The following is a 20,497-nucleotide window of genomic DNA, read 5'->3' as shown; positions in this document are numbered from 1 at the left end:
TGCCCTGTATAGACACAGAAACCTTAAATTGACATTTAACCTGTAAAAGCACCTTTGAAAGTTCACCAAAACTGTTGCGCACAAGGCAACCAGTTTGTAGTGACAACCACTGCCCTCAGAGATGCAAACCAGATACTCCTGACATTGCTTTATATTGTCACTGCAACCATATAATCAATAAAAAAGAGGCTGTTGCCATGGATATGAACTTTCTCAGTTAATTCTCAAACAAATGGACAAGATTTGTGAGAGATGTATTTACACAATGTCACTGGAGGCAAAGCTGTCACGTAAAAGCACTCCTAATGTCAATAAGGTTGTCAGCAGTGCACATACTGCACCCATCACACATAGTTCAAAGCAGACATATAGACCCACATATGCTGAGACATTTAAATGTAACCTTTCTAAACCCCAAAGACCTCCTAGATGAAGTACACATAACAAATGCCCTCAGCAGCCCCAAATGCACTCTTTTAAAACAACACCCACATCAACACATACAGCCCCATCTCTTGCAGCCTCTTCTTTTAAGCCCATAAGGCAAACCACCACACAATCCAACATTCTAGTCATTGGAGACCATTGTGAAACACATTAATATACCTCTCATCAGGCTGAGTAAGGAGAAAGTCAGTCACTTGCGTATCAAGGGCCAGAATCTGCCACATTACACATGCACTCAGGTTATTGGACACAAGTACCAGTATTACTCAATCATAGTGCATATGGGTGTAAATGACCTGAGATGTACCTCTCTAGACTATATTATTATTATTATTATATTATGGAGCTCTTAGACAATGTGTCCTAGGCTGTTATGAGCCTAGCATTGAGCAGCATTTTGCCTTCTACAAGGATGATGCCACAATACGAACAGAAGATGACTGACTTTAATAATTGGCTCAGTTTCTGGCATCATTCTAATGGGGTGCAATATTTGTCAGCATGGAAGGAGATGGTCAACAGACCACGCAGCTTTGCCATGGATGGTCTGTACCTCTCCTTTCTAGGCTTTCGAATATTAGCTAAAGGATTGTCCTCCCCTATTAGGCAATGCCAAACTAAAAGTACTTCTGACATAGCAAATCAAATCTTAGAAAATCTAAACATGTTACTGTTCAATGCTAGGAGTCTAAACAAGAAACACCAGTCCCTACAAGCTCTCCTCACTCTAGAGAATGGTGACATCTGTGCGGTAACTGAGACATGGTTTAAAGTTACAGAGAGCACACTGCCACACATTTAGACCAGCTATGACACAGACAAGGACTAAAGGTGAAAGTGTCTTGATTTACATCAAATAAAAATATACCTCAAGGTTGTTCAAACATGACAATGCATTTGAGAACTTTTCCACATTCAAATCACCATAGGCAAACTCCCATACCTCTTCCTTGCAAGCTATAACTCCCCCTCTGTCTCAGGAAACCCATAACATGTAGTTAAACTTATTGAAAAGGCTCACCATCTAACCCAATACCATATTCATGGATGACTTTAATTACCCCACTATTAACTGGAAATCAGCTACAACATCAAACGTGAAGGCACAGAGATTCCTGGATTTTGTAAACACAAACTCCCTGGACCAGACTGTCAGTACGCCGACCAGGGAAGTAAACATACTGGATCTGGTCCTCACTAATATGGGTGAGTGCTGTACACCCCCTAGTGTAGTGACTTCTCTGTTAAGGTCAGACCACAAAACAGCCTCCTTAAATATAAAACTGGAACTCCAGCTAACCCTGGAATGTTTAGGAACTACTCTAAGGCTAATCTCCTGCTATTCATTGATAACCTGGCAAACTTTCAGGCCCCCATAAACCCTGAGAACACCACTGCCTATGAAAACTGTACACAGAAATCCTATACAAGCATGTGAATAGCTACACATAGAGGTAGCTGTACCCACCAGGAAGAAGTACAGAACTAACTTGAAAAATAAGCCACCCTGGTGGAATCACAGAATCAATAGGCTATATAACAGGAGGAAGAAAATCATGGCAAAAATTAGAAGGTGTAGCACCCAGCAGGATAAAAGCAATCTCATCAAACTAAACAAACAGCTCAGAGGACAAATAAATTCTACCAAAGCCAAAATTGAGGTAAGTTTGGCCTCCCAGGCCAAGGACAACCACAAGGCATTATTTAGCTATGTCCGCAACCTCAAAGACAATGCACAATCATATGCAGAGCTCATTGTCAATGGAGCCAGCCAAACTGAATCAGAAGATATAGCAAACTTATTGGCAGACAAATTCAGCTCTAACTTTATCCCTTTCTCTCCCTCAACCTCCCCTCAGGAAGTACCAACAAATATAACTCGCCCTACTGTCACTAAGGAACAGATCCTCAGTGCTCTCTCTCTAAGGCCAAGAACAGTGTATAGATCGGCCCAGAAAATATCCCAGGATGCCTTCTAAATAGCATGAAAGATGACCTATCTGGGCCACTGGAACTGCTATTTAACTGTACTTTCCAAACAGGCTTTGGCCCTCATAAATAGAGAACAGCAACAATCATCCCTTTGAACAAAGTTGGGTCATCTACAGACCCTGGAAACTACAGACACGTAAGTCTTACTAGTCTCACATGCAAAGCTATGGAAAAATTCTCATGGAAATCATCAATAATGACATAGAAAACCTCCAGATATTGGACCCAATCCAAACTGGTTTTGTCATGGCAAGTCATGCCTACTCAACCTGGTGGACTTCTTTGAGAAGGTCACTAAAGCAATGGATGAGGACAAAATTGTTCAAACTTGTCTACCCTGACCTGGTCAAGGCATTTGATACAATATTCCAGAAGGGCATTGTTGGCAAACTCAAGAGGTTAGGTATTAACTCTTATGTCACCTGGTGGATAGCCAGCTGGCTGACAGACAGGATCCACTCTCAACCTCTTATAGCAAGAAATCTGGACAAAGCCATAAGTAATGGGGGACAAAGGTAAAAAAACAGGTTTTTTTTTTTAAATGTTGCTCTTACAAACTTAGAAAGTTGACAGAAGAACAGGGTTTGAATTACCATGAAATTTCTGAAGAGTATGAAGTCTGAAGCTCAAATGTTTGCCATTATTTTCTGTCTTCAATCCTCAGTGATTTGCCAGAAATATGATTTTTTTATGAGGAACAGACTGAAAATATGAGGTAAAAATCTGAACATTCTGCAAAAATCTGGACAATTGAGAGGTATGGGACCCAGGAAGTTAGAAATGGGGAGTCCACCTCTACAAAGAGGTCAGCCACAAGTGGAGTCCCTCAGGGGATCGGTCCTGGGACTGTTCCTTTTTGGCATTTACTTCTCTGAAGTCAAGGCCAATGTCAAATACAACATGGCCATGGACTACACTAGACATGAAGAAGCTTTTAAACTAACAAGATGATGCATGGAAATTTTGAGAAGCCAACACAACTTATGCAGCAAAGAATTAGAATATCACAGCCTCAAATAAGTCTGAATTGCTACAAACTCAGCTGAGGCCATGTACATTAGAAGCAAGCAGCTCTCATCAAAAGCATCATTCAAACAGTTTTGCAGCACACTCAAAACAATGACAAATTCTTTGTAACACTTCTCTTACTCCTGATCCAACCTGCAACCAGAATTATTGAAGAGCATAAAATTACTTATAAATAATTGTCTCACTCCATGCAACCTATATAACCACAAGCAACAAAAGCGTAACATCAAACATCACATTCTCAATGTTTGGGCTCTATCCATTCAACTTTAAAATGGTCTCATCTAAACAAATATTAAAGGAACTATAGACATAAATAAATCAGTAAAGCACAGAGCACATCATCTTACATTTTTCCAGATGTTAGCAAAGAATATCTACAGACCACTGAACTATATTATTACCATTGTACTTAGCACAGGCATAATACAGTGTTCATGGAAACATGCACCAGTCCCCAAAGGGAATAACTCTGATTAAGCATCTGATTACATGCCAGTTTCTATACTGTCCTCTCTAGCTTTGTGCCATGGAAAAACTGTTGTATGACCACTTGACATACCATATAAAAAGGCTATGATCTACTAGCAGATGAGCAGTATGCTTTTGAAACAAATACAGACACAAAATGCATTATTCCCTGTGACTAATTTCATCAATGAGGCAATGGATAAAGGTGGATCTAAACCATGCATATGAGTCAGTCTGCCACACCCTGCTGCATTTAACACTAGCTAGTTTTCATACAAGTGACAGTTCCTTACAGTGATTCACAGCATACCTGACTAATATGGCATTCACCATCACAAACAGTGCAAAACACATCCACAAATGTTGCCTTCTTTGCAGGAGAAAATAAGGTTCAATAGTACTGCCTCTTCTATTTTATATATTAAGTAACATTTTATCATTTGATGTACCAACCCCCAAAATATACCCTCTATGCAAATATCATACTACATTCAGATAAATCAAAATAACAGCTAGACAACACTTTTAACTCACAATGGCAATGGCTAAATGACAAGCACTGTGAACGAAAATGCAAAAAGAAAAACAAATACTATGTAGTTTGTCACTCATAAGAAGCTCATTGCTAACCTTGCATTGTACACCACTGTGCCTCTACACTAACAGAACAAAGATAGTTACTCATTAATTTAAACCAGTAACTTACATCTGTAGGACATACACACAGTCATAAAGGCTGTACTCAATCCATTGAGGCTGGCATATACTTTCATGTTCTTCCACTGGAGTCTAGAAAGAATTTAATGCCAAAACTAGAATACTGCTTGCTTCTGTTTGCATTTAACTTAGTACACAACACTGGTGCTCTACAAATGCAAGCAAATAAAGTCTGCAGATTCATAATCCTGGGTGGTCATAGCAAACATCACTGCCAATCACTAGATAAGGCCAGATGGCCACTAATAACTGCCAGGGCCGCTCTACTACTAAACTACCTCACTTACAAACTATTAAATTGCTCCTATTGCCCACCCCTGCGATATACACTGCATCTTATAGAAACCAGCTACTCGCACTCAACAACAGATGATTTGATATGCCTCGCTAGATTACAGTTCTCTAATGCAATACGTGAAAGAGCCTTCTCAAAGCTTGCATTAACAATGTGGACCTCACTTCCTTGAAATACCTGGAAACAAAAGAGACTAAATACATTAAAGAAGCAGCTTCTTGGATCTCTTCATGAGAAATGCAGATGCCAGTGCTTTTATACTGGAGAGACTCATGAAGGAATGGGTAGTCTACACATACACTAAACTGTCCACCTTATTTCCTACTTTGACCAATCTTCCTTAAAAATCTTGCATTTGTAAATATGCACAATAACTGCTTATGCTACAAAATATTGTAAACAAATGTCCAGTCTATTGATACTTTGTCTCTGATAGCTTTGAACTTTTATGAAACCTTATGCATTGCAGAGTGACTATTTCTATATGTAAAAGTTCAAATGCCTCTTCTTGCTGGAATGTATTGCATTATATTAGCTTTTTTGGTTCTGTACTGCTGTACATTCTTTCTTTATATTACACTGTATTACATACCTATCTGTACATTATAAGTATTTCCATTTACTGAAAACATAATGTTGTTTGCCTTTTCGGCTTGTCCTGGTTAGGGTTCACCACAGCAGAACTCCGGTCCGCTAATGATTGGCAGTAGATTTGTTTATGGTGCCAAGTTGCCAGCCCGACGCCCAACCTTCAGCAAAGGCACGCCCATTCACGCATGTCTTTCGGAGGCCACTCGACCGTGGGGAGGACATGCAGACACCACACAGAAGGCACTCCAGCCGTGGATCGAACAGGAGAACCTCTTGCTGTGAGGCAACAATGCTACCGCTGTACCAATGTATTATGGTAATTTTCATGTTTCTGTACTTCTGTAAGTTCTTTCTGAGTATTACACCATATTACGTACCTAACTGTGCATTGTAAATATTTCAACTTGCTGGAAACATAACACATTATGCTAATTTTAAAGATAAACAAATGAAGGGTAAATTGCCTTAAATCCACACCAATAAACAAAGCAAAGTATAAAATGCTTGAAATGGACAATATGTACCTTAAGCAATGTTTAGAACTAAACATTGTATCTAAAGGTCTAAGCATTTGTAAATATCCCAACAATGTTGTAGAGGGGTCTGTATTTCATAAAGCACTTATTACTTGTTTTGACAAATGTGCTTTGATATAATGAGGACGATTATCAGGAGAAATGAAACTGAAATGAACAACATTTTTGAGCTTATTGAGCGTACCAGCAATGTTATTGTCAATGATTTATTGTATACTGTTGAAAGTGAGAAATCAAAATATTTAGATATTTTAGCTAACATAGACCTAAAGTGTAATAATGTACATAACAGAAAATTGAGGAAAATACATAGAGATGTTAAGGAATATCAGCAAAACACACATTATCCTAAACCTAAACTTGTGAAGTTATACACAAATTATCAAGAGGATATTAATAGGGCAAAGGGGAGATGACATTATTTATGATGAGAATGGTGAGAGAATTCCATATAATTTAAGAAGTTATTCATATTTTCCAATTCTTTGGAGATCAGAAAGATTGAAAAACAAGGGGCCAGTGAATTACAGGAACAATACATGAAAAGGGCAACACAGAGGTCATCAGAGGTAATGGCAGATAAAGACATTGTTTGTGCTTGCCCAAAGTATAGTTATAATGATTTTAATATTTTTAACTATAGCGACATCAGAATACAAAAAGGGCATTTGGGGCTTTTTTCAAAAGGTTTTACTTTTGTTCCTAGAAAGAAGACAGATATACCAAAATTACTGGTAGATTTTAAATTATTTATCAGAAAAAAAAATAGAATTGTTTTTCCATGGGCATAATAGACAAGTTAATTCAGACACACAGTTAATTAGGGGTAGTACTTTTAATCCCCCATTACACCCCCATTAAGTAATGATTGAAAAAGAACTTAGATGAGCCCTCAGTAAAAACAGAGTGACATCTAATTTGACAAATGAAGAGAGAAATATTTTGGATGCATGTAGGAATGATAGAAATTTAAGAATTATGAAGACTGACAAGGGAGGGGGTGATTTTTATGAACAGGATACAATATGAAGGAAAGATGGAAAGATGTTAGACATCCTTGGGTATGGCAGTAAATACAGTAGAATTTCACTAAATTAAGTGAATATTGCCTATAAGAGGATATATGTGTGTTTAAATTACCTACTCTTAGAAAGTCTTATAGACAGACTTTTTCTTTCCTTCATGTGGATAAACCTAGGGTTCCTTTCATATCTGGAATCCCAAAGATCCATAAGGATGTTAACAACCTCCCCTTCAGGCCTATAGTTTCTGCTGATGGTTCGGTCACAGCCCCACTTGCTAAGTATATTGATTGTAAATTAAAGAATTTATCATTAAATGGGTCTAGTGTTATTAAAGATTCTTGGGACTTGTAATCTAAAATCAACAATGATTTATATCCAGAGGATTTAATGTTTATAACTGTTGATGTAATAGCTTTATTTATGTCTATCCCACATGATATTGGTATGGAATGGCTTGAAGAAATTTTATTTGACAGCAAGAACATTTCTTTTAGTGATTCTTATACATGTTTAATCCTAATGGACTTCGTATTGAAGAATAACTTTATTTATTTTGAGAGTGAATATTTTAGACAGCTGAGAGGGGTGGCTATGGGGGCACATTGTGCACCAACATATGCTAATATTATTTTATCATGTTGGGAAAATAAATATGTTTTTAATTCTGAATACAGACAGTATTGGTGATTTTATGCCCATTTCTTGGATGATATATGTCTCTTTTGGATTGGTTCTGAAGTCAACTTTTTAGAATTTTTAAATTTTTAATTTTTAAACTATTTAACTAATTGCACAGGATTCCTTAGGTTTACTTAAGAAATAACTTATACGGAAATTAAATATTTGGATGTTAAAATTTCTAAGCTAGATGGAAAATTTAAATCTAACATATATAGAAAGGAGACTTTTTCCAATTCGTAACTACATTATACTAGTGCGCATCCATTTTATCAAAAAAAGAATGTAGTGAAAGGCCAGTTTGTATGTCTTGGTAGGATGACTTCTGAAAATGGTGATTTTCATAAAGTGTACATATTTGATGCAGCTTTTTAAAGCCTGGGGTTATCCAGATGGTCTTTTAAATAAGATATTTCAAGAAGTGGCACAGGCTAGAAATACCAGCTTTGCCCCTCTTTTAGGAAAAGGCATTGTAGACATTGGTCAGAATAAGAAGGATGGAGACAGTATTTACAATAGCGCATTGACAATTACGTACGATGGTGAAGCTAAACTTGCTAGAGCTATCATTGAAAATGAATGGAAAAAGTTTGCTAGTATATCTGATTTGAGCTGTATATTTGAGACCCTTTTAAATGTATTTATAAAAGGGGTCAAAACATACTATTTTAGAAAGTGGTTCATGTAGTAACTGGTACAAATTCCAACAAGAGAGGTACATACAGATGTGGCAATTGTGCCCAGTGTCCCTATATAAAGGTAGGGGAGATGGTACATTTAAAATGCAGAAATAAATATATTAAAACTAGGGGCTATGCTAATTGCAGTACAAATGGCATTATTTATTCAGCCTTATGCGACCGATGTGATGCATACTATATAGGAAAAATGGAAAGGAAGTTTAAAATGAGAGTGTATGAACATAGGTACGATATTAGGAAAAAGAACATAAACAATGCTTTGTATAAACATAGCCAAAGTTGTACAGAGGCTACTTTTGCCTTCTTTGTTATAGAAGTATTACCTATAGACCCAAGGGGTGGTCCTTGGGAAACCCGGTTAGAATACAAAGAACTATATTGGCAATTAATATTAGAAGCAAACACACCCACACACATAAATATACATACAGTTAATCAGAACTTCATTAGATCGACATCCTAACACTGAATGTAAATAATCCACATTAAAATATCAACAGTACAACATGCAAGCTCAAAGGCAAAACTTCAGAGCATGCAAGAAACTAACAATTATTTTTGCAGGGGGGCATGCTCCCCTGTACCCACTGCACCCTATACTATGTAAATGCATGAGTTCCAAGATCACACAATATTGGGAAAAGGAAATATTCCCCAACCCCTGTAATATAGTGATCTTGCACATCTGTTGATTTGCTTTCCTATCGAGCAAATTAAAGAGGCAGGAAATCTGTCAACATTAAAAGCAGTCAAGCAGTTTATAGGTAGCTATATTGATACACACACACACACACACACACACACACCCATGTTAACAATCAGCAAATCTATTAAGTATTCTTTCAGCATGACATATCAATGTATATACACAGATTGATCTACCAAATGACATGTGGTTTCCTTCAGCTGGGTCATTAACATGTTAACATGTGATACCATGCAGCCTATATATTTAACCATAACTTCCATTTTACATAGTAAAACCTGTTATCCAAAAGTCGGTCAAACAAATCTCTGGATAATCTGTGATAGTGTCATGTACCCTAGTTAAACATTAAAACCTAGTCACTTAAGTTATTGCATTTGCTATGGAAAGTTTCAGTGTTTATCAATTTTATCTTTTCTCTCATTGTCATAATACAAAGGCAAGTCAAAATAAATGTCTGTGCGATTTAAACATTGAGGAGTGGATCTGTGACCAATTGCTAATTATACAAGGACTGGCCATTAATAGTCAGAACTGTGCATGCAGTTTGGTCAACCCAACAAACATGCCCGTTGTAAAATCCAGCATATACCAAATAGAAAAAAGTCCTGCCATCTGGACTTTCATCCATTAATATATGCTACGTCTTTTTCACTTTTTGTAACCTTAAAAAATAACAATAAACAATAAAATCCAGACCGTATGGAGGCACCAAAGAGACAGGACAGAGAAAATATAAGGACAATCGGGTGTGTTTCTTTAGTTTTGCATAATGTACCTGATTCTCCTTGAATTTTCTCTGTCTTTTCTCTTGTACTACAAAAGTTTCCATATTTATTAAAAAAAAAATAAAAAAAAACGTCATGGAGGGCTCTTCCTTTCTCCATTGCATCCTTTCCAAACCACTGATGTACTGTGCGAGCATGGGAACACAAGTCCCATATGCATGTGTAGTACATCAAGAAAGTCCCGAGATACAGAAAAAAGTGGAAGAATACCACACTGCCATTATACAAGGCATTATTTAAGAAAGGTCCATAATATTTTTTTTCTTAAATAATGTCATTTAATAATAGCAATAACCCATGGGTGGGTGTGGGTATTGCTGATTTACCCATGGTTGGCTTTGTTTGATCACTTGGGCTTCTCCCTCATGACCAGACCACACCAGCCTTAGGTAAATCCAGCATTACTCACACCCAGCCATGGGTTACTGCTATATTACCTCATTAGTACCCATTCAGCTACCTGATCTAACTGAAGGTGCAACATGACAGAAACAAGTGCATCTCCTTCTCTTGTACAACTTAAGGCAAAAGACACATGGCAGTTTAACTAAGCAGAGTAAACAAAACCATTCTGCACTTTTTCACTGACGTAATTCCCAGGTTACTTCAACAGACTTCACTATGGTCAATTTTACTTACAGTTGCACACACCCTGTGTGTTTGTGTGTGTGTGTGTGTGTGTGTGTGTGTGTGTGTGTGTGTGTGTGTGTGTGTGTGTGTGTGTGTGTGCGTGTGTATATACAGATATATATATATATATATATATATATATATATATATATATATATATATATATATACAAAATGTGTGTGTGTACACACACACACACACACACACACACACACACACACACACACACACACACACACACACACACACGGACCCCCTTCAAAGGATCAAAATCTCAGAACATTGAACCTCTGATCATCGAAGACCAGAGATCAAAGTTTTGAAATATCGAACCTTGTGACTGGAGAGCGCTATACAGTGTGGAACAGGATCTTTATCATTCTCTTCACTGTTGTGCAATGTTGGAGTTGGTATATTTAAGTAGTGGGGGCTGGTGCAGGGGGGCTTGCCCTCCTGCAAAAATGTGAAATAAGAAGTTTTCACTTTTTAGATCTTTTTTCGTAGGTTCGAGATTACAGAACTTTAATCCTCTGGTCTTCAATGATCAGAGGTTCTATGTTCTGATGTTGTTGTGTCTTTCGGCATTTTCCCAGTTAGGGGTCACCACAGCAGAACTCTGGTCCGCTAATGATTAGTAGTTGATTTTTACGTGCCAAGTTACCAGCCCTGATGCACAACCTTCAACGAAGGTACACCCATTCACACATGTCTCCACGCAGAAGACACTCTAGCTGAGAATCGAACCGGACAGCGCCTTACTGTGAGGCGACAACGCTACCGCAGCACCACCATTGCAGGTCACCGGTTCTATGTTCTGATAGATATAGATACATCTTTTGTTTTCCTTTTTAACTATAATACTGGATAAATTTTCAGCAGGTTAGATTGCATAACTTACAGAAAAGAATGACAAAAAATCATTCAAAGTTACATTTTTATGGGCTTTTATTGCACAGTATTAGATTTCTAGTTTCTCTGATAGTCAAACACAAGCTAGGTTGCCACTAAAATAAAGTTATCTGAATACCTTCAAATCAGAAACAATGTTTATTCCTAGCGTTTGGCTAAACAGGTTTTATTGTGTGTGCACATTTGCATACCTCTAGGTCTAAATAGACACAGATATTGATTACAGATATAGATATACATATAAATGTGCATAAGCATATAGATAGATGCATACCTACATGCATTTATTGGCAACTCTTTGTTTTATTGAGCCTTCAAGCCCAGTCCACTGCTTTTACATGTTGGAATCTCCCCATTTGGGTGACCTGTTATCTGGTCAAACACCATGTTATATAGTTCACACATGCTTCATGGCTTAAGGTTATACAGAGAGATATCCAACTGCTTGTTGCACCAATAAGTGTTACAATTATGGCATCTAGTAAGACATCCCTAGAAATTTGACTGTAAATGTCATTCTTTGTTCTCCAAGTAGTAAGCCCTCCATACATACAGCCATAAAGGATTCTAGAACAGAATGTTACAGTCACTAGAATGAAATGTACTTACTGAGGGGAAATCCAAGAATGGCAAGTCCCGTTGTTAAGGTCAGAAAAGTAACTCTTAATGTAGCGGGGGGACATTTCCAAAAGTCCACTGGACATCATCACACCACCAAGCATGGCCAGATATCAGTTGAAAAAGTTATGACTGTCTTAAAAAGAGTGTCAGTAGCCAACTGACCTGCCACTTTTGCATGGTGGCTACCAGTCAGCTGAATGGTGAGGTCATTTAGAAATATATGTCTTGAGAAGAAATAAGCAACAGCAAGTGGTTAGATCCAGTGTGGTCAGGAGTGGCTCCTGGCATCCAAGAATGAGAAGAGGCCACTGGCAGCCAGTGGACTGCTCTACTGGGGTCAAAAATGTAAGTCTTAAAAATGTAATGGAAGTGAAGGATGAATGTTGCTTTAGGAATTTCTGCATGTCCTTCTTTCCAATGTGTCTGCATCACTTTCTGCACAAGATTTTCAGAATGTTCCGCATGGAGACATTCTTTTGATATTAGCAGCACACTGCACTATGAAAGATCTTTGCAACTCAGAATGAGTTTATATTGATGGAATCTTCCCCACAAATGGGAGACTTTACAAGCAGCTTTATGCCATTTATGACTTTACTGGGAAATAACCAGTTTATGACAGTTATCTACCTGCTTGTGCTCAATGTCTCATGAAACAGAGCTGTGCTGTACTGTGCCATTTTTAGGAATCCTTAAATTAGTAGAAATGTAACACATGAGCTTGGCACTTGCCTGTATAATATGTGACTGACAAGATGGCCATCAGTGTTTTGCAACCTGCACTCCCTGACACTTTTCTCAAAGATGGTAAGTTCCACCTTTACAACCGACCTTTACTTCACTTAGGCAAATTCGTCTGAGTGGCTTCTCAACTTTGTTGTATTGCAGCACATTTATTTATTTATATTTGTTTACTGGGGTAGTGCACTGATCAGTATTGACCAATATCAGTCTCAGACCAGGTGAAACCACTTGAATTTTTGTGCAAACCAGCAGTGCACTTCTAGAACTTACTTTTCCTTTTCTCCACTGTAGTGTTACAAAGGAGTTGGTATACCTAAGTTTGGGGGAACCACCAACATGGGAAGTGCTGGAGGCTTACCCCCTATAAAAATTATATTTGTGTGTGTTTGTGTGTCTTTTGGTATGTTTTTCAGCTACATTCTTTGATAGTGAAAAATCAGTAAAAATAATAGCTCACATGAAAGCAACACTACTATCTGGCTCATCACTGAGTATTCTAGAAAAAGTATAGTTTGTGTTATAGGTTAAGCTTTCTAGCCCCTATATCTCTGCCCATGCCACAAGAAAATGAGGTTCTCTAACTAGGGTACAGTACTGTGCCATGGTGTAGGAAAGCACTGCTTGACTTCTTAAGAGGAATTATTTGTTACAAGAGCTGCAGACATAAGTGAAGAAACAGGTATCTAGGAAATGGCACATACCTCCAAAGTATCTGATCTGCTCTGGAGAGAGTTAGAGTCTCTAATGGCTGATTCTCCATCATCGAGGACCATGTTAAAGCATGGCAGAGTTGTCTCAGAGGACTGCTTGCCAGGACAATGAGCAGCATAGCCACATAGCAAGTAACCAGTCTGGTCACAGATGTAAGGGATTCAATCTTGCATGGAAAATTTATTTCACCCAATTTCTTTCAGGAAAGCATTCATTTTTAATTCTAGATGAGCACATAAGAGCTGTAGCTCTTAAATGATGACTGAAGTAAATTCACTAAGCAAACTCAGTAACTGGGCAACTTCCTTGAGTGACACAAATGTAGATCATGGTTTTGTTAAATTTGTTTTTGCACTTACAAATAGATCATACCTTTGTGCTTTGTCAGCTGTAAATGACAGCTCAACAAAAGACAAAGTCACAAAGCAGGAAATTAATAGATTGCAGTTGATGACATAGAGGTTGAGTACATAAAAGACGGGGATTTTATATCTATGGGGATTTTATATCTATCTATCTATGGGTCCCATTCAAAAGATCAACTCAACAGAAAGTCGAAATTCATATAGTCAAGACCATATAATTCACTTTCCAAAACACTGAAGCTTTTGAATGGAGATTGTGGCACAATGGGGATTGGGGAATTTAGCCTTTTCCCCACTGTAATGTGATCTCGAAGTTGGAATATACAGTATATAATATGCAAGGTGTAGGGGGCATGCCCCCCTCCCCCCCAAAAAACATAGATTTTTGTTGATTTCCATCATTTGATTTTTCAGAAAGTCAAAATATGGTCTCAACCAAATGAAGTTCAAATTTATGTTCAGTTGATCTTCTGAATGGGATCAAGCAGTATGTTTCTGAAACAAATACAGACACAAAATGCATTATTCCCTGTGACTAATTTCATCAATGAGGCCATGGATAAAGGTGGATCTAAACCATGCATATGAGTCAGTCTGCCACACCCTGCTGCATTTAACACTAGCTAGTTTTCGTACAAGTGACAGTTCCTTACAGTGATTCACAGCATACCTGACCATCAGATGTGAATGATTCACAAGGTCAAAAGTCTTGGATAGGTCAATGAAGATAGTTGCAGTGAGATAGGCAGTTTAACAGAACAGTGAGTCATTTAGGATAAGAAGAATACCACTGATGTCATGTCCTCATTAGTGGCTAGTGAGGAGGCCATAGCATTCTGGGTACTTATGAAGCTAGGAGGGAGGAATTTTTTCCAGGTTTTGGGCCAGGGGAGGCAGTAAAGTTATACACTGAAAGGACTGATACTGTACGATGGAACATTTTAGGGACTGGAATATCCTAATCTAATTTCCAGAAGTCAGTAAATGTACCTCTAGAAAGTAATGTGCTGAAGTTGTCCTAAGTAGTGCAAGGAAGGTGTCATGGGTCTTAATGAATTTGGGATAAAGATCATCAGAAACAGACCTTCCAGTGTTGAAAATGTTTTGGGGTCATTTATCGATCTATGCTAGTCATCATTTTAAACTGGAAACAAAGCCAAAGTTGGATTCATCAGAATCATTAGATTCCTAAAACGGAGAAGCAGAGGTGGAAGGGATGCTGGGATGGGAGGAGAAAAGTTGTGCAAATGCTTCCACCATCAACTTTGTGTTATAGATTTGTTGAATATTCATTATAACCAAATGTGAATATGATGTGGCTGAGCATTCTGCAAGGTTAGATATTTCCCTTCAAAATTCTGCAGATTTTCAAAGACATGTCTGTACATTGAATGTTCTTGCTTTGCTTGCTATATGTTTATATTCATTTATGAGAAAATAATAACGGCCACAGCAGTACTGGAGACAGATGGCCTTGACTTTTGACCAACCAGGCTTCCATGACCTGACTACCTGCTTTAGCTCTCATGAAAAGCAGAACATTGATTCTTCTGGTTCACTCTTCTAGATTTGGTATTGTAATATTTTACTTGTAAAATCAGAAAAAAGTTATGGACATACTATAGTGAAGGTTAGCACTCATTGCATTACAGATTACTGGTCCATGTTTATCAGCTCTGACCACAGTTTTAGTTCCTGATCATATTATACATTAGATAAATAATGTAATGGTGTAATGTAGTGTTCAACATTTCTTAGCTCAGGAGGTGGAGCACAATACACAGTGGTCACTAAAATAGGGACAGTTGATATATGGAGAGGAAATTCTGGATAGTTGGTCGGTGCAGAACTAGTCTAGTAGAGTGCTGTTGCCAGTTAGTAGATTTGGTAAGTGTGCCCATGGACTAGCTGGTGGTAATTATGTTTTGCTGAAGCAGAAAATGGAAGAGTACTAGCATTCAATTCAAATTGTAGGTTGGAGATATATACATATATATATATATATATATATATATATATATATATATATATATATATATATATATATAATGTGTGCGTGTGTGTGCATGAGTATGTGTGAGTGAGTGTGTGAAAAAAAAAATCACACAACAGTTTCAGACAGGGATTTCTTGATAGAACCACTGTCTGAATTTTTTGAATTTTACCTGAAGCTAAACACAAGTAGCATCAAAGATTAAGGATTCTACCAAGTTTTAAATCTTAATGGAAGATTTATGTGGAGGGAATGATGCATACATGTGTAGCTTAGATTAAAAGAGTCTCTGCACCTCCATACCAATTATCAGGCAGTGAAAATATGGTTGCAGCAGGGTGACCAATATCCAGAAACTTTTGAAAAAAAAAGTTTTGGATATTTTGCTACTTGTTTTGCAAAATATTATGCCCTTCCATATCACTGTTGTATTATTTCTTATAGTAGGGATCCCATGCCAAAGGTAGCCCAATATGTGGTCAGTATACCAAAGCCTTAGGTTGTTATAGGGATGTTGTATGTCACATGTATGCTCCCCGATCTCAGCTTAGGGCATAAAGGTGACATACAAATGTACCTTTGTCAGCACTTCTTTGCCACCAGTCCAAACGCCATCGTCGATCATCGGTCTGAATGCTCCTTCATTTGCTGATTACCAAGCCATTTAAGATAAGTGCCTCAATGGGGTTTTTCTTCTTTTCTTGCCTTTTACTTTTTGTTGTAAGGTTACATGTCATCCAGACAGGGAACGTTCTAGTGTGGGAGACAGATTCTATATAAGGACCATCATGAGCAGTGTTTGTTTTGCTTAGATCCTTCTCATGGCCATATGTTGTGTCCTATTTGTCAGGCATTTGTCCCTAAAACTCTTTATAGCAATCTCTTCTCTTTATTCATCCGCCTGGAAAACCAACATCTTAAGTTGTTGGTACAGGGTATAATGGTGGAATCATCCCAGCCCAAGGGTCAGCTGTCTGCTAAGAAGAAAAAAAAAATTACGTGGATTGTACTGCTGTACTGTGTCCGCAAAAGTCTCTCTTGAGGCTAGTGAAAGCCCAGGGGATTGCACAATTTTTCTATCAGATTCCTCTGCTGTCACTGCTCTGGAGACTGGCTTGGATCCAGCTTTGCTCATGCCCTCAGAGGCTCTGCAGATGCCCATTTTTGATGTTCAGGAGGAAATCGCAGCTGATAATATCCAAGGGACTGAGGGGTGTTCCACAGATTCTTGTTCATAGGTTCATATATGTGTACTAGGCTAATGGCCCAGGAGCCTATATAAGCCTAGCTCAAGAAGATTCCCTGGCATCATGCCACTCAAAGTTAGTTCTCAGTGCCCCTGTCAAGCAAGGCCACTGAAGTGATCCCTGGGGTGAACTTCTTATTGCCCATCCACTCATCAATATTTCTCATAAAGAGGGCCAGTGAAGTGCTCTGCTTGACGTGTATGGGAAGTTTGTTCCAGAGTATGGGAAGTCTCTTATTTTGCTCTTATATTCCCAGCATATTGGCAGACAGGTTCAGTGTGAACTTTACCCCCCTTTCACCCCCTAAAGGGCCTATTACAATATCTGAGGAATGCCAAGTCCCTATTATCACAGCTACACAGGTAAAAACCACACTGTCCAAAGCCAAGAATACAGCTTCCATGGGACCTGATAATATCCCTGGCAGTGTTCTACATGAATTACAAAGTGAACTGGCACCCCACCTGAGTACCCTGTTCAATCACAGCCTCATTTCAGGCTTTGTTCTTACTGAATGGTGCACTGCTATGGTCATCTCACTCCACAAAGGGAGAGTGACTACAGACCCTGGGAACTACCGTCCCATTAGTCTGACAAGTCTGATATGTAAGGCTATGGAGTGCATCATCATGGACCTTATAAATAAAGACAAAGGGAATCTCCAAACTCTGAATCCCATGCAGTTTGAGTTTGTGAAAGGTAGATCATGCCTGCTCAACCTGACAGACTTCTTTGAGTCTGTCACCAGAGCTGTGGATGAGGGCAAGGTAGTTCACATAGCCTATGTAGATCTTGCCAAGGCCTTCAACACCATCCCTCACTCAGGAATCATAGATAGCGACTCACTAAATTAGGCATAACCCCCTATGTCATAAGATGGGTTGCCAACTGGCTCACTGATAGAACCCACAATGTGAAAGTAGTGGACTCCAAATCTGACTACTGACCAGTTACAAGTGGTGTCCCACAGGGATCGGTCCTAGGTCCTCTCCTATTTGGCATCTATTTCTCTGAAGTTCAAGCCAACACAAAGGGACTCTGGCTGACCAGGTTTGCAGATGATTGCAAACTGGGAGCCATTATTGATTCTCCAACTAATGCAGACATTCTACAAAAAGGCCTCACTGACACCAGTGACTGGTGCCAGAACCATGGCCTTAAGCTCAATGCCAAAAAGTGCATTGTCATTCCCTTTGGGAAAAATTCAATTCCCGTGAACTACCACATAGGTAGTAGTCCACTAAACACCGAAGGCATGATAAGAGACTTGGGGACACAGGTTGACAGCATCCTCTCCTTTGATAACCACATTGCCACTGTAGTCAGAAAGTCCTTCTATGTGGCACATCTCATTACAAAAGGTTTCTCATCCAGGAAGAAAGGGGTCATAATCCCTCTCTACTCGTCCCTCATTAGACCTATTATAGAATACAATGCCCCATTTGGTATATACTTCACTAGACACCTACAACAACTGGAAAGACCACAAAAATACCTCACTAAGAGGATCTTGGCCTTAGACACATGCCCTATATGGACAGACTCAAAAAAACTCCAGCTATACTCTGTCTCTTATCACCTACCTAGAAGTGATCTCTGCTTGACCTACAAAGCCATGTCTGACCAAGAGCTGCTAAATATGCTACACCTAAAGAAATACCAATCCCTTCATGCCACATGCTCCAAGGACCTAAACCTCATTACCACAATAAACCGAACATGCTGGAGGGACAGGTTCCTAACCCAGAGACTTCCTATACTCTGGAACAGACTTCCCATACACATCAAGCAGAGCACTTCACTGGCCCTCTTTAACAAAACCACACTGTCCAAATCTTGACGAGTGGATGGGCAATAGGAAGTTCACTCCGGGGATCACTAGTTAGGGAGGAGATTCCCATTACGTTGATTGAGTGTCTGCAGGGGTCTGAACCTCCTTAGATGTTTAGGGATGACATCCTTTTAAAGAAGAAGCAGAAGATAAACAATGGATCCTCAGCATGAATGGCAGGATTTTACACAGGGTTTTTAATAGCTCATGGCTTTGAAGCCCCCTCAGGGATCTCTCTTCCTGTGCCACCTTGGTCCACCACTCCTCTGATAACGACTTAGACTCTGATGAAGAGTCTTTGTCCTATTCCTCCCAGATTCTCTCTCCATTGGATTATGGTTCTGAGGAGGGGGGGTCTTTATTAGTCTAGACTCCTTTTGAGGAGCTTTCCTTTGAGGATATTATCTGTTGTATGATGGATTTTTTTTATGTGGGACTGCACCAAGGTTTCTCATGTTCAGAACATGTATTATAAACTCCTCCAAATGGAGTCTCCTAAGCCCTCTGCTGTACCTCCTGCTCTTGTTGCTTTGTTGGACACATTTTCAGCAGCTTATCAGGCTCCTGATTCCTAGCCCCATGCTCTTAAAAACCTTTTTATAAGGTGTCTGATGACTGTAAATTTCTTTACAAGTGTCCGTCTGCTGACCTCTCTGTTATTTCTGTTTCTTCTGATAAGCCTTCCAAGCTTTTGCCTTCTACTGATCTGCTTCCCTGTTCACTCTGACAAGGACAGTAGGGCCATGCAAAGATTGGTCAAAAAGGTGTACACTGCTGCTACCCTGGCCTTTCGAGCTGTGAATTACCAGATATATATGCTCAGGTATGTTTTAGGCCTTGTCTGTCAGGCCTTTCACGTTATTTCATACTTTCCTGATTCACAGGGGAAAGCTTCAGCTCTCTCTTTGTTGGGGTCTTTTTCTAAATTTGCTCAACATTCCATTAAATGTAGTTATGATGCAGCTGATGCCTCTTCTAGAGCTGCTGGCTTTGATTCTGTGTTAAGGCTTTATGCCTGGCTTCACCTTCACCCCTTGCCTGATGATATTAAGGTCAAATTGATGGATGGATGCTCCTCTTGACAATAAGAATTTCTTTGGTTCAACAGCTGTTGAGCTTTTTAAGTCTCTTCAGAAGAAGGATAAGGCCATGCAGGAATTGAAACACATTTTTGTTTCTCCTGTTCCCAGATTTCAGAGGAATTTTCCTACCAAGTCAGCCTTTGTACGTAGACAGTCTCGCCCTTGTCCCAAAAGTAAAAAGGTTTCTAGAAAGACACCATCTGTCAAGTCTACTCAGACTCCTACAGGTCAGTAGTCTCCTTTTCCAGACAAACCAGGTTCTGTCTATCATCTTCCCTCCCACCCCTCCTAAGCCAAGTTCTTCTATTTCTTCGTCTTTCCCTGTCTCTTCACAATTGGTTAAAGGACCACTCAGGATTCTTGGGTTCTATCCATCATTCATCAGGGG

The sequence above is a fragment of the Protopterus annectens genome, chromosome 8.part0 (genome assembly GCF_019279795.1).
Source record: "Protopterus annectens isolate FY-2018-M chromosome 8.part0, PAN1.0, whole genome shotgun sequence".
NCBI classification, from domain to species: domain Eukaryota; kingdom Metazoa; phylum Chordata; order Ceratodontiformes; family Protopteridae; genus Protopterus; species Protopterus annectens.
The sequence above is the reverse complement of the archived record's forward strand: the minus strand, read 5'-3'. Positions refer to the sequence as shown.